Raw genomic sequence first — 12,906 nt, 5'->3', positions numbered from 1 at the left:
ACAATGCTGGTAAAAAAATCACACAAACAGAGATCAGAAGTTATAGAAGCCTTTAGCTCGAGGAACTGTTCTGTTATAGGTATATAAATCTCCTACTTTTAATCACAACAGCAAACCCGAACCTTTCTGAAGGGCAAATTCTATTATGCATGGTTGTTCTCTCATCTGTTTCAAAATTCAACTTGCACACTCAGGCACTGAAAACATTTTATCAATGCACAACAAAATATTGAAAACACACAATAGGCTAATTGGGAATTCATATGATTGACTTTCACATATCAGCATACACTCAAATCATTTAAAAGAAAATTTGTTCATTCTGTACAAGTCACATGCTCATTTCACCCTCTGGACTGCCCTTCTCCTCATGCTTCCCCAGTTCCTCTTCAACCACTCACCATATTATCAACACCTGAAAACGAAAAAACACTTATGAATTATACTAGCATGCAAAGCATTGTATACTGTGAAGCATAGCGGTTCCACTAACTAAGATGGGAACTCTCATATATTAAAAACCAAAAAATATTATAAACTATGTATTCAAGAGATATGGTCTAGAATGGTCTACTATATACCAATATATGCTTTATCAAAAGTTTCTTTTTTGCGAATTACTATAATGTATAAAAGACAAGTCAAATGGTTAAAAACTGACCTGTAAACAACAAACGCAAACTATGTGTATCTTGCATAATTGGCAGCGGACTTGCCCTATTTCCTTGCAAGGCTGACCTCACGGGGGCCATCGCTCGTGGCCTGCCTTGGAGGCACGACATGAAGGTCGCCAAGCATCTGTGCCATTGCCGGTATTTCTATTCACACCATCAATAGTTCATGTATGCACCTATTAGGTAATTCCAAGCTTTCATTTGGATGTACCCTCTTCAAAGGAAATGGGCTACGCAGTAGCCTAGACGGAGTGCTGCAGGCTAAGACAACCTGAATCAGCAAATATAAAAACTAAGCATACCCTGCAGTTCTAAAGATCCAAATAGGTGTATATACAACAGCATGCTGTTGATTCCACACAGAAAATTTAACATCAGCTAAGGCGCTCCTTTTCGTTGTGCATGAACTCATACACAAGTATGTTCTTCTTGTCTTGCTGACTATAACAAGAGGGATGTGCAGAAAACATCAGGAATTGAAATTGCAGAAACATAGAGAAGGATTACTACTAATCTAAAATAGAGTAACTATATTTGAGAAAACAATTGCCTCATGCTCAAAACACATTAATAGGCTAAAAAGCACCGACACGGCGACACGGACACGGCGACACGCATATGGGGACACGGGATACGGCTTTTTCCAAAAACAGCCCATCGGGGACACGGCAAGTATATATAAAAAATAAATATAAATGTACATGTAATATACAGTTAAAGACAGAAAAGAGAAAGAAATACTGCCCCATTTGTTGTCTGTTGTCTCCTATTTCAATTCAAGTGATTGATTGACCATCCAAACCAAATCCATGTCATTGCATCTTGCAAAACACAACAAACAGCAGTCTATTAGTATTAGAGAGAGAGATAGATCATAATAATCTGAAATGGTACTTGACAAACAGCAAAACACAACCAAACCATGACAAATTGACTAAAAGCATAACGGATAGGAGCTTACAAGGCTCAGGTGGCCACATAACAGATAGTTCAAATGGCCTTAGTCTAAAAATTTAAGAGTGCATTACATAAATGGTAGGAACATAGTTCAAATGGCTGCCCGGAAGTTAGGGTTCCTTGCAAGGTTGAATGGAAGTCCTACAATATGGTGCAGCAAACAAAGTAAGCAAAATTTACCATGCTTGAATAAAAAGAACAGATGCAAAACTACACACCTGCAGTGAAAAACATCCTAGCAATATGAGCATCCGCTTGCTGTCGGACCTCGGCATTAAAACTATCTCCAATGGCTGTTCCTGTTTGCTTTCTCTTTCTTGATGAACCAGATTCCACATAGGGAGGCAATGGAAGTGTATGCCTACCTATACCATGTTCAATGAGTTCATTGGCTGCCCTATCCTGCTTGCAAAGTTGTTCAAATGCAGGCTGTGAAATTTTGTCACAAGTTGCTATATCCTTTTTTTTATCTGAAGCAGATGAGCCTTCACTCTTGAATAGGTGCGTGGATAAGTTTTGAGGCAGAAATTGCACTTGAATTTGATGTTTCCTCCACGGCTACCGGACGAAGAAGCACCGGTTTCATTGACAACTCTCTGAACATAAGCCCAGAGAGGATATTTTGGATCCACCCCACCAGGTCCATGTTGCCCTCACTCACTCTCACCCACTGATGATTGGCTCCCAGATGCAATGTTCCCTAGCATCCAATCAAGTGAATCAGTCAATCAGCAGCAGCAGCAACCAATCATTCAATCAACAGCAGTTAATCAGCAGCAGCAATAAGCAATCAGCAGCAGCAGCAGCAATAAGCAATCAGCAGCAGCAGGCCAGCAGCAATAAGCAAACAGCAGTACAGCACTACAGCAGTCAGCAGCAGCAGCAATAAGCAATCAGCAGCAGCAGCAATAAGCAAACAGCAGTCAGCAGCAGCAGCAGCAATAAGCAATCAGCAGTTCAGCACTTCAGCAGCAGCAGCAGCAATAAGCAATCAGCAACAGGCCAGCAACTCAACAATAAATCGAAGCAAAATGGATGAAAGAGGTCTAGGTTACCTGTTCCAGCTTGGTCGCCGTTGGGAGGAGAGGCTGCTGCAGTTCGGGGACGGCGGCGTTCAGATCCAGGCGCTGGCGGCGACTCCATACGTGGCGACGGCGACGGCGGCTCGGCGGCGATTCCAGGAGGTGGTGGCGGCGACTGCTGGAGCTGGCGGCGGCGGCTGAGACTCCAGAACGGGGGAAACCCTATCGTCAAAGCTGGTCGCGAGGAGACGAGGAGGTGGTGTTTTATGTGCCCGTCGATGCGACCTGAAAAAAAGGCTGGGCCGAGCCAACTCGGGCCACCAGACGTGTCCCCAGCGTGTCCCCAGCGTGTTCCCAACGTGTCGGGCCATTTTTTCTTTTTTTTTAAATCGCAAATCATGAATACGGGGGGATGCGCGAATTTGGCCGTGTCCAGCCGTTCCACCGTGTCCAGCCGTGTCAGAACGGGGATTCGGCGATGCTGGCCGTGTCCGTGCTTTTTAGTTAATAGGTTAACGAATTAAGAAAAAAGCAGCATGGTCGAACATATCAGGATCTTTTTCCACAAAAGGGCCTCGGTCTACCAAGCCATACTATAAAAGCAGAAACAAGCAAACACTTGAGAAGGTGCACATAAATTTAACTACATGGCATAAAATAACATAAGCTCACCATCTAACAACAGGGGCCTACACCGGTAAATAATTATACAGAAAATATTATGTATACAGATATGATGATATATAACCCTATTTGATTATTCCATTTGAGGTAATGCTAAGAAGCGCACATGGAGCCGTCTCTTTCTTTTCTGAAAACAAATAACAGGATCATCTTCGGTCAGAAGTGCACACAGCAATCATGCATCAGTTGATAAATAATAAAGGAGTACTCGGGGATATTAAAAAAAAAACATGGGCTCTTTAACCTGCCCCACAGAAACTGCACTATAATTCTTGAGATGGGTTGAAAGAAGAAGGCAAGTAACCTGCAACCAAATAAGAGGATGGCATAATTGCTAGTGAGGCCTGACCCGAAAACTAAGTTGCACTCTTACCTGCCCCTATTCTGTACATACTGGAAAAAGTGTCCAACCAGGAGCATATTCAAAAAATCTATAACTCCTTGAAAGAAGGCACTTCTCCATAGTAACCAAGCAAGTATGTCACATAGAGAAGGATTACTACTAATCTAAAATAGAGTAACTATATTTGAGAAAACAATTGCCTCATGCTCAAAACACATTAATAGGTCATCGAATTAAGAAAAAAGCGGCATGGTCGAACATATCAGGAACTTTTTCCACAAAAGGGCCTCGGTCTACCAAGCCATACTATAAAAGCAGAAACAAGCAAACACTTGAGAAGGTGCACATAAATTTAACTACATGGCATAAAATAACATAAGCTCACCATCTAACAACAGGAGCCTACACCGGTAAATAATTATATAGAAAATATTATGTATACAGATATGATGATATATAACCCTATTTGATTATTCCATTTGATGTAATGCAAAGAAGCGCACATGGAGCCGTCTCTTTCTTTTCTGAAAGCAAATAACAACAGGATCATCTTCGGTCAGAAGTGCACACAGCAATCATGCCTCAGTTGATAAATAATAAAGGACTACTCGGGAATATTAAAAAAAATAACATGGGCTCTTTAACCTGCCCCACAGAAACTGCACTATAATTCTTGAGATGGGTTGAAAGAAGAAGGCAAGTAACCTGCAACCAAATAAGAGGATGACATAATTGCTAGTGAGGCCTGAGCCAAAAACTAAGTTGCACTCTTACCTGCCCCTATTCTGTACATACTGGAAAAAGTGTCCAACCGGGAGCATATTCAAAAAATCTACAACTCCTTGAAAGAAGGCCCTTCTCCATAGTAACCAAGCAAGTTCATGAAGTTCTTGTGATTTAATTTGAACAAGCCTATTATGTGCAAGTAAAACTATTCTAATAACTCTATGGAGCTGCAAATATATAATCCAGAACAATGATGAGATACGGTGACAATTCTGGTACAGAGCATAATGTTCATGAGATATGTACAGTGAAAAATATGATATCTGAATCACCAATTAGGATCCTGGTCTTTGACATATACCTAATATCCAAACTTTCAACTATTGCGGAATGATGCATATATGCGTGTAATTAGCTGCACGTATAGTATATTCCTCCATTTGAAAACACTTGTCCTTTTACCCTCTCAAGTTTTAGTTAATTAATCAATCACATATTGTCAAAAAAATCAATCACATACATGCATGGATCAATCCCTGCTTACATGCATTAGGCAGATAGAAGTTCGTGAACATACTCTAGGACATGGTGTTGTGCTTCTGGCAGGAGGGATTCCCGGAGCCGGCTAGCAGCTATGGCAAGCTCCTGTGTCGACGCCTTCACCTCCTCCCCATACACATAGACTTTTTCCTTCAGCAGCAGCAAGACCAACTCCTGCTTCATATTCTCTATTACACCCTTGCCTCACCTGTTACATATTCTTGCACAAACACACTTCCTTAATAATTCCTTCGTAACTAATTAAGGCAAACAGTCCAAATCGTATGATTCTGGGTGGTGCATATTCCCTGTCAGCATCGGATTCTCCTAGACCTCACAATCTCCCAAAACTTAGCTTCATATCAGCACGAGCATTGTTCAGTTAATTAACATGAATCACGCCCTCTGTTGGTAGCTGTTGAACCACTTCTGTACTCTGTGTTAACCAGCAACATGTGTACATAGATCAAATTGCACGTATGTGCGTACTGTTTTGCATGACATGAGTTGATTGTTCCTACAAAAAAATTAGTTACCAAGTAGCTGCTTCATCTGTTAACATGAGTAGATTGCACCTCTGTTACCTTGTCTACCAGTTATGTTTAGAAGTGGCATCATCACCTGGGGCCACTTGTGTGGCTCTCATCTCGCATCCTTAGTTTGACGTGGTCTTCTTGGATCAGTCTCCGAAGATGTCTCTAAATCGTCTGGGTTGTCGGCTTGGTAAACAGCTATAGTTACCTTATAGTCATAGCAAGACAGTGTCTCAACATCCTTTCAACCTTGTTCACTTTGATGTCTGGGGTCCATCTCCTTTCGCCTCGGAAGGAGGTCATCGCTAGGTGGATCCTCTTATTTGTTAACATGCTGCTTGGTAAACAGCAGGATCCTCTTACTTGCCCAAAGAAACTAACATGTTGCTTCATTTTTATTTGCTAAGAGAAGTATATCCAGGATGTCCTTGCTCCTGCTACTCTTACTGACGAGCGTACTATTGAGACTCCTATGGAGTCAACATCCACCTTTTTGGGTCCACCTCCGCTCCCTGCCAATTGGATGGGCATCCTTTGCCTTGCTGCGGGTTGCTATGTGAACTGTCTCAATCCCACATCCTGTGTTCCCTTTATGGGCGACACCAGAACCCACGCTCGAGCAACACCAATGGTGAGCAGGAGCTCGGACAGGCGGCGCATACCTGGATTATGCACGGCAAGCCGAGGACACGGCACTACCTAAAGCCAGGGTCAAGGGCGCACTGTAGGAGAACGTGGGGTGCTTAATCAAGTGTGTGGCACACAACCCGCAAACAGGAGAAGCACACCAAGTCGGATTGGCGGGTAACGGAGAGCGCAGAGGCACGTAGGATGCTGGATCAAGTGACTCTGCTGCTACAGCCGCTAGTCTCTCCACCTCTTTTACCTTGTCTACCAGTTATGCTTAGAAGTGCCATCGTCGCCTAGGGTCACTTGTGTGGCTCTCATCTCGCATCCTTAGTTTGATGTGGTCTTCTTGGATCAGTCTCCGACGATATCTCTAAACTGTCTGGGTTGTCGGCTTGGTAAACAGCTATAGTTACCTTATGCTCATAGCGAGACAGTGTCTCAACATCCTTTCAACCTTGTTCACTTTGATGTCTGGGGTCCATCTCCTTTCGCCTCGAAAGGAGGTCATCGCCAGTACTATATGTATAGATGACTTCTCTCAACACACCTGGATATACTTTATTTCCTTTCGTAGGGAGGTCTTATCCGTGTAAGCGTTTTGCTTCCATGGTTCACACCAAGTTCTCTATGCCTATTCTTGTATACTGTGATGACTCTGGTGGACAATAAATATCCAAGATGTTGCGTTCAATCCTTGTTGAGCAGGGTGCTCTTGCTCAGTTCTCTTATCCTGTTGCTCATGCTCAGAAATGGCATGGCTAAGGGCAAGCATCGTCAACTATTGAGACGGCTCGTAGGTTCAATGTCACTTCTCTCTCTTCCGCCATACTGTTGGATGGTCACTGCCTCTCTTACGCCACACTTTTGGGTTGAATGCGTCTCCACTTCCACCATGGTCATCTCCTTTCGAGAGTCTATTTGATCGTTTCCATATTATTCAGCGCTTCAATTGTTTGGTTGTGTTTGATGTGCCCTTACTACCTCTCGTGAATGTACCAAACTTACTACCTAGTTCGTTGAGTGTTCATAGGATACAACAATGAGCATAAGAGATCCTGTTGTTAGGATCATGTTGGTCATTGGTGACTATTTCTCACGTTATGACTTTTAGTGAGTCCAGTCCCTTCTACGTGTGACCATCATCCCCGACCTTTTCAGTGGAGGATGTGTTACCTCACTTTTCCCGACACTCCTATCACTATCGTTGAGCCCCAATCCATTCCTCGTACTGCTCCTGCTTCTCCAATTATTAAAGATTCAGCACCATCATCTCCTATGATTTCCTCACTTCGCTTATCACGGGATTCTAAACTTTCATCACCGGTGACTTGTCTCCATAACCTGAGTTTATCTCGAGGATTCTTGCTCGTATTCTTCCACATTTGACTCACTTTTATACGCGTCGTTCGTGTGTTGTGGATGCATCTACTGATGTGCCATCTTCTCCGTCTCGGCCTTCTTATGGCTTGCGACCTCGTCCACTTTTGCCTGTTGACCGCCTTAGGCTATGAAACGTTGGCGCTGTTAGGAAGTATTAGTATTAGTCTATTAGTATTAGTCTAGGAGTCCTTATTAGTCTATGTTTACTTTCCTTGCACCTCAAGTCATGTGTAATATATATATGCCCCTTGGGCCTTCAATAGAGATAAGTTGCTTTCCTAACATGGTATTAGTGCTTAGGGTTTTTTTTTCGGGCGCCGCAACTCGTCCTCCCGATCCAATCTTCTATTCCGCCGCCGCTGCCTCTCTTCAGCCCCACTCGATCTCCTCTCGTCCTGCTCGATTGAAGCAGGGGGCTTGTCCCGCAGGCCCCCGATCTTCAGCCGGTCCCGCCGGCCCTGGTTCCCGTCCAAATCGAAGCTACAGGCTGCAGGTCCAGATCGAAGTGCTGCTGGTTCTCAGACTTGCTGGATCCCATCTCGGCCACGTTGCTGGTTCTCGTGTCGCCGGATCCCGCCGCCTTCAGTCGCCCCCAGTCGCTGCAGATCAGGCCGGATCCCACCGGCCCTGCCGGATCTCGCGACGCCGCCGCTCCAGGTTGCGTCACCTCCCTCTCCAAATCTCCAGGATCCGTCGTCCATGGCTGCGCCCGCCGCAGGCCCGCTCTCTCCTGGATCCAACCGCTCCAGGTCGCGCCGCCTCCACTCCAGGTCGCGGCCACGCAGCTTGATGGATCTCGCGATGAGCTGTCAATGTGCATGTTGCGTTCGCGATATTCGTCCAGCAGTTCCTGCTGCTACGTGGTGCTCCTCTTGGCCACCGCTGCCCCTGCTCCACACGTTGCTGCTGCGTGCTACCTGCTATCTTCTGCTACGCTGGCTGCTGCATGCTAGCCTGCTTGCTAGTTGCTGCGTTCGCTCATGCATGCTAGCTGCTGCCTTTCCGTCACGTACGTGGCTGGCGGCGTGCTAGCTTCTGCTCCGTTCCTATTTTGCTTTCAACAACAATAAAAAAAATACAATGTCTTCTGCATACACGATGGATTTTGCATCTTTGTGTCGTGTATGCTTCCTAGCTTTTAGCTTCCTTGTTTTCCGCTGCTTCCACCAAATCCGTTGATATTTTGTGTTTCTCATGCCATGTGAGTCCACCATACCATTGTCCGTCAGCCTTTCTTTCGTTCCTGATCCTTTCTATACAACTTTTGTGGCTTATTTGCCCTTGTTGTTTTCTATAGGATTTTCTGGAATTCTTTTGCATTGACAATCTATGTTCATCGTGCCTTAACCGCCGAGCTTCTTTCGCCGTCGGTTGTCGCGGACTATGATTTTCTACACAATGCTTTATTCTCTTGATGTGCTATCTTCTTTTGACAACCCATCTTCTCTTGATACTTATCTAGTATCTTCAAGTGATGCGGTGTCTACCTCTGATGTGCCATCTCTTCGTTATCTCCTTCGACGACTCGACAAGTTTTGAAGACTCTTCATGCTACGACGACACTCTCAAGACGCGGATTTGGATTATCATTTTTTTTTAGTATTACACTTCTTCAAATACAATGCTATTTCATACGCTTTGCATTTGAGGGGGATGTTAGGAAGTATTAGTATTAGTCTATTAGTATTAGTCTAGGAGTCCTTATTAGTCTATGTTTACTTTCCTTGCACCTCAAGTCATGTGTAATATATATATGCCCCTTGGGCCTTCAATAGAGATAAGTTGCTCTCCTAACAGGCACTACTTTCTTGAGCAGACTTCTTATCTTGATGTTATTCATACCAAATGGCGCCTTGCCATGGTAGAGGATATTGCTACTGTTGAGCACATCAGCACATGGGATATTGTATCCCTTCCTCCTCGTGTTCGTCCCATTACTTGGTGCGTCTACAAGGTTAAGACTCGCTCTGATGGTTCTCTTGCACGTTACAAAGCTCGCCTTCTGGCTCGTGGCTTTCAGTAAAATCATGGTCTTAATTACAATGAGTTTTTTCTCATGCGGGCCACACGACAATTGTTCACTCCGTCTTGGCATGATGTCAAGAATGTCTTTTTTTTAATGGTGAATTGCGTGAGGGGTTTTACGTGCAGCCACCACTTGGGTAGTCCACATCTAGATTCTCATGTTCATGTTTTTAGTGTCAATGTAACTTCCCTGCCAGTCGATAGACGAGGCACTCTTGGCAGTTTGTCTTTTCACACTCCTTTTGCTCGTCTTCTTGACTTTACTACACTCGATGTTCGCGTGTTGCTGATTCTTCTAATGAGTTATCTGCCTCGACTACTATGCTTTCTTCGGTGGGCAACACATAGCTCCAAATCAGCCTACTTATGGCTTTCCAGCTCGCCCGCTTCTGCTATTGACTGCCAAGGTCAGTTATTGCAGTGCTCTTCACAAAAAGACTTCTTATCATGACGTTTTTTCATCCACAATGGCAGCATGTGATGGCATCAAATGCTCTTCCCCTCATCGCCTAGTGGAATCTCATTTCCCTTCCTCCTCTTGCTCGTCCCATCACTTATAACTCGGCCCACAAGGGTGAGACTATGATGTTTCTCTAGAGCTTTACAAACCTTTTCTAGTGGTGAGAACATATAGTCATGACAACGATGAGACATTTGCTTCTGTTGGCAACACATAGCTCCAGATCAGCCTACTTATGGCTTTCGAGCTCGCCCGCTTCTGCCTATTGACTGCTATGGTTAGTTATTGCGGTGCTCTTCCCAAGAAGACTTCTTATCATGACATTTTTTCATCCACAATGGCAGCATGTGATGGCATCAAATTATCTTCCCCTCATCGGCTAGTGGAATCTCATTTCCCTTCCTCCTCTTGCTCGTCTCATCACTCGTAACTAGGCCAACAAGGGTGAGACTATGATGTTTCTCTAGAGCTTTACAAACCTCATCTAGTGGTGAGAACATATAGTCATGACTGATGAGACATTTGCTTCTGTTGGCAACACATAGCTCCAGATCAGCCTACTTATGGCTTTCGAGCTCGCCCGCTTCTGCCTATTGACTACTATGGTAGGTTATTACGGTGCTCTTCGCAAGACTTCTTATCATGACATTTTTTCATCCACAATGGTAGCATGTGATGGCATCAAATGCTCTTCCCCTCGTCGGCTAGTGGAATCTCATTTCCCTTCCTCCTCTTGCACGTCTCATCACTTGTAACTAGGCCCACAAGGGTGAGACTATGATGTTTCTCTAGAGCTTTACAAAGCTCATCTAGTGGTGAGAACATATAGTCATAACTACGATGAGACATTTGCTCCTATATGGCCCAGATGAACACTTTTTGCACACTTTTCGATGTCCTTCTGTTTGCCAACATAGGCTCTCTCTCTCTCTCTCTCTCTGTCTCAGCTCGACGTCAGCAATGCCTACATGTAGCCAACACTTGGGTATTCTTTTCCACCTGGCATGGTTTGTCGCCTTCGGCGTTCTCTATATGGTCTTAAGCAAACCCCTCATGCCTGGTTTGAGCGTTGTCTCTGTGGTTAATGTGGCTCGTTTTTCAACTAGTGCTCATGATCTTGCATGATTCTTAAGTACATTGTCTTTGTGAAGGCTCGTCACAGTGAGTTTCTTATGTCTGACCTTGGTCCTCATCGCTACTTCCCAGAGTCTACATTTGATGGCTTCTTTATTTGCTAAGAGAAGTATATCCAGGATGTTTTTGCTCCTGCTGATCTTATTGACAAGCGTACTATTGAGACTCATATGGAGTCAACATCCACGTTTTTGGGTCCACCTCCGCTCCCTGCCAATTGGATGGGCATCCTTTGCCTTGCTGTGGGTTGCTATGTGAACTGTCTCAATCCCACATCCCGTGTTCCCTTTAAGGGCGACACCAGAGCTCGGACAGTCGACGCATACCTGGATTATGCACGGCAAGCCGAGGACACGGCGCTACCTAAAGCCAGGGTCAAGGGCGCACTGTAGGAGAACGTGGGGTGCTTAATCAAGTGTGTGGCACACAACCTGCAAACAGGAGAAGCACACCAAACCGGATCGGCGGGTAACGGAGAGCGCACAGGCACTTAGGATGCTGGATCAAGTGACTCCGCTGCTACAGCCGCTAGTCTCTCCACCTCTTTTACCTTGTCTACCAGTTATGCTTAGAAGTGACATCGTCGCCTAGGGTCACTTGTGTGGCTCTCATCTCGCATCCTTAGTTTGACGTGGTCTTCTTGGATCAGTCTCCGACGATGTCTCTAAACTGTCTGGGTTGTCGGCTTAGTAAACAGCTATAGTTACCTTATGCTCATAGTGAGACAGTGTCTCAACATCCTTTCAACCTTGTTCACTTTGATGTCTGGGGTCCATCTCCTTTCGCCTCGAAAGGAGGTCATCGCCAGTACTATATGTATAGATGACTTCTCTCAACACACCTGGATATACTTTATTTCCTTCCGTAGGGAGGTCTTATCTGTGAAAGTGTTTTGCTTCCATGGTTCACACCAAGTTCTCTACGCCTATTCTTGTATACTGTGATGACTCTGGTGGACAATAAATATCCAAGATGTCGCGTTCAATCCTTGTTGAGCAGGGTGCTCTTGCTCAGTTCTCTTATCCTGGTGCTCATGCTCAGAAATGGCATGGCTAAGGGCAAGCATCGTCAACTATTGAGACGGGTCGTAGGTTCAATGTCAATTCTCTCTCTTCCGCCACACTGTTGGATGGTCACTGCCTCTCTTACGCCACACTTTTGGGTTGAATGCGTCTCCACTTCCACCATGGTCATCTCCTTCCGAGAGTCTATTTGATCGTTTCCATATTATTCAGCGCTTCAATTGTTTAGTTGTGTTTGATGTGCCCTTACTACCTCTCGTGAATTTACCAAACTTACTACTTAGTTTGTTGAGTGTTCATAGGATACAACAATGAGCATAAGAGATCCTGTTGTTAGGATCATGTTGGTCATTGGGTGACTATTTCTCACGGTATGACTTTTAGTGAGTCCAGTCCCTTCTACGTGTGACCATCATCCCCGACCTTTTCAGTGGAGGGTGTGTTACCTCACTTTTCCTGACACTCCTATCACAATTGTTGAGCCCCAATCCATTCCTCGTACCGCTCCTGCTTCTCCAATTATTAAAGATTCAGCACCATCATCTCCTATGATTTCCTCACTTCGCTTATGATGGGATTCTAAACTTTCATCACCGGTGACTTCCTTGTCTCCATAACCTAAGTTTATCTCGAGGATTCTTGCTCGTATTCTTCCACATTTGACTCACTTTTATACGCGTCGTTCGTGTGTTGTGGATGCATCTACTGATGTGCCATCTTCTCCATCTCGACCTTCTTATGGCTTGCGACCTCATCCACTTTTGCCTGTTGACCGC

The 12,906-nt window shown here is 44.7% G+C and overlaps 1 long non-coding RNA gene across 3 annotated transcripts; it reads right to left on the bottom strand.

Moving 5' to 3' along the window:
- Positions 1-248: 248 nt before the first annotated feature.
- On the bottom strand, positions 249-7,700 carry LOC123426330. Of its 3 annotated transcripts, XR_006622163.1 has the most exons (5): positions 2,687-7,700; positions 1,850-2,331; positions 1,636-1,772; positions 662-1,495; positions 249-415 (listed from the first exon to the last, which is right to left on the bottom strand). It is a non-coding gene; the product is annotated as an uncharacterized LOC123426330 (long non-coding RNA). The 3 variants fall into 3 exon arrangements; XR_006622162.1 differs by having other exon boundaries at positions 662-1,772; XR_006622164.1 differs by lacking the exon at positions 1,636-1,772.
- Between the last annotated feature and the right edge of the window lie 5,206 nt (positions 7,701-12,906).

Source organism: Hordeum vulgare, chromosome 2H (genome assembly GCF_904849725.1).
Source record: "Hordeum vulgare subsp. vulgare chromosome 2H, MorexV3_pseudomolecules_assembly, whole genome shotgun sequence".
Classification (NCBI taxonomy): Eukaryota; Viridiplantae; Streptophyta; class Magnoliopsida; order Poales; family Poaceae; genus Hordeum; species Hordeum vulgare.
The sequence above is the reverse complement of the archived record's forward strand: the minus strand, read 5'-3'. Positions and strand labels throughout refer to the sequence as shown.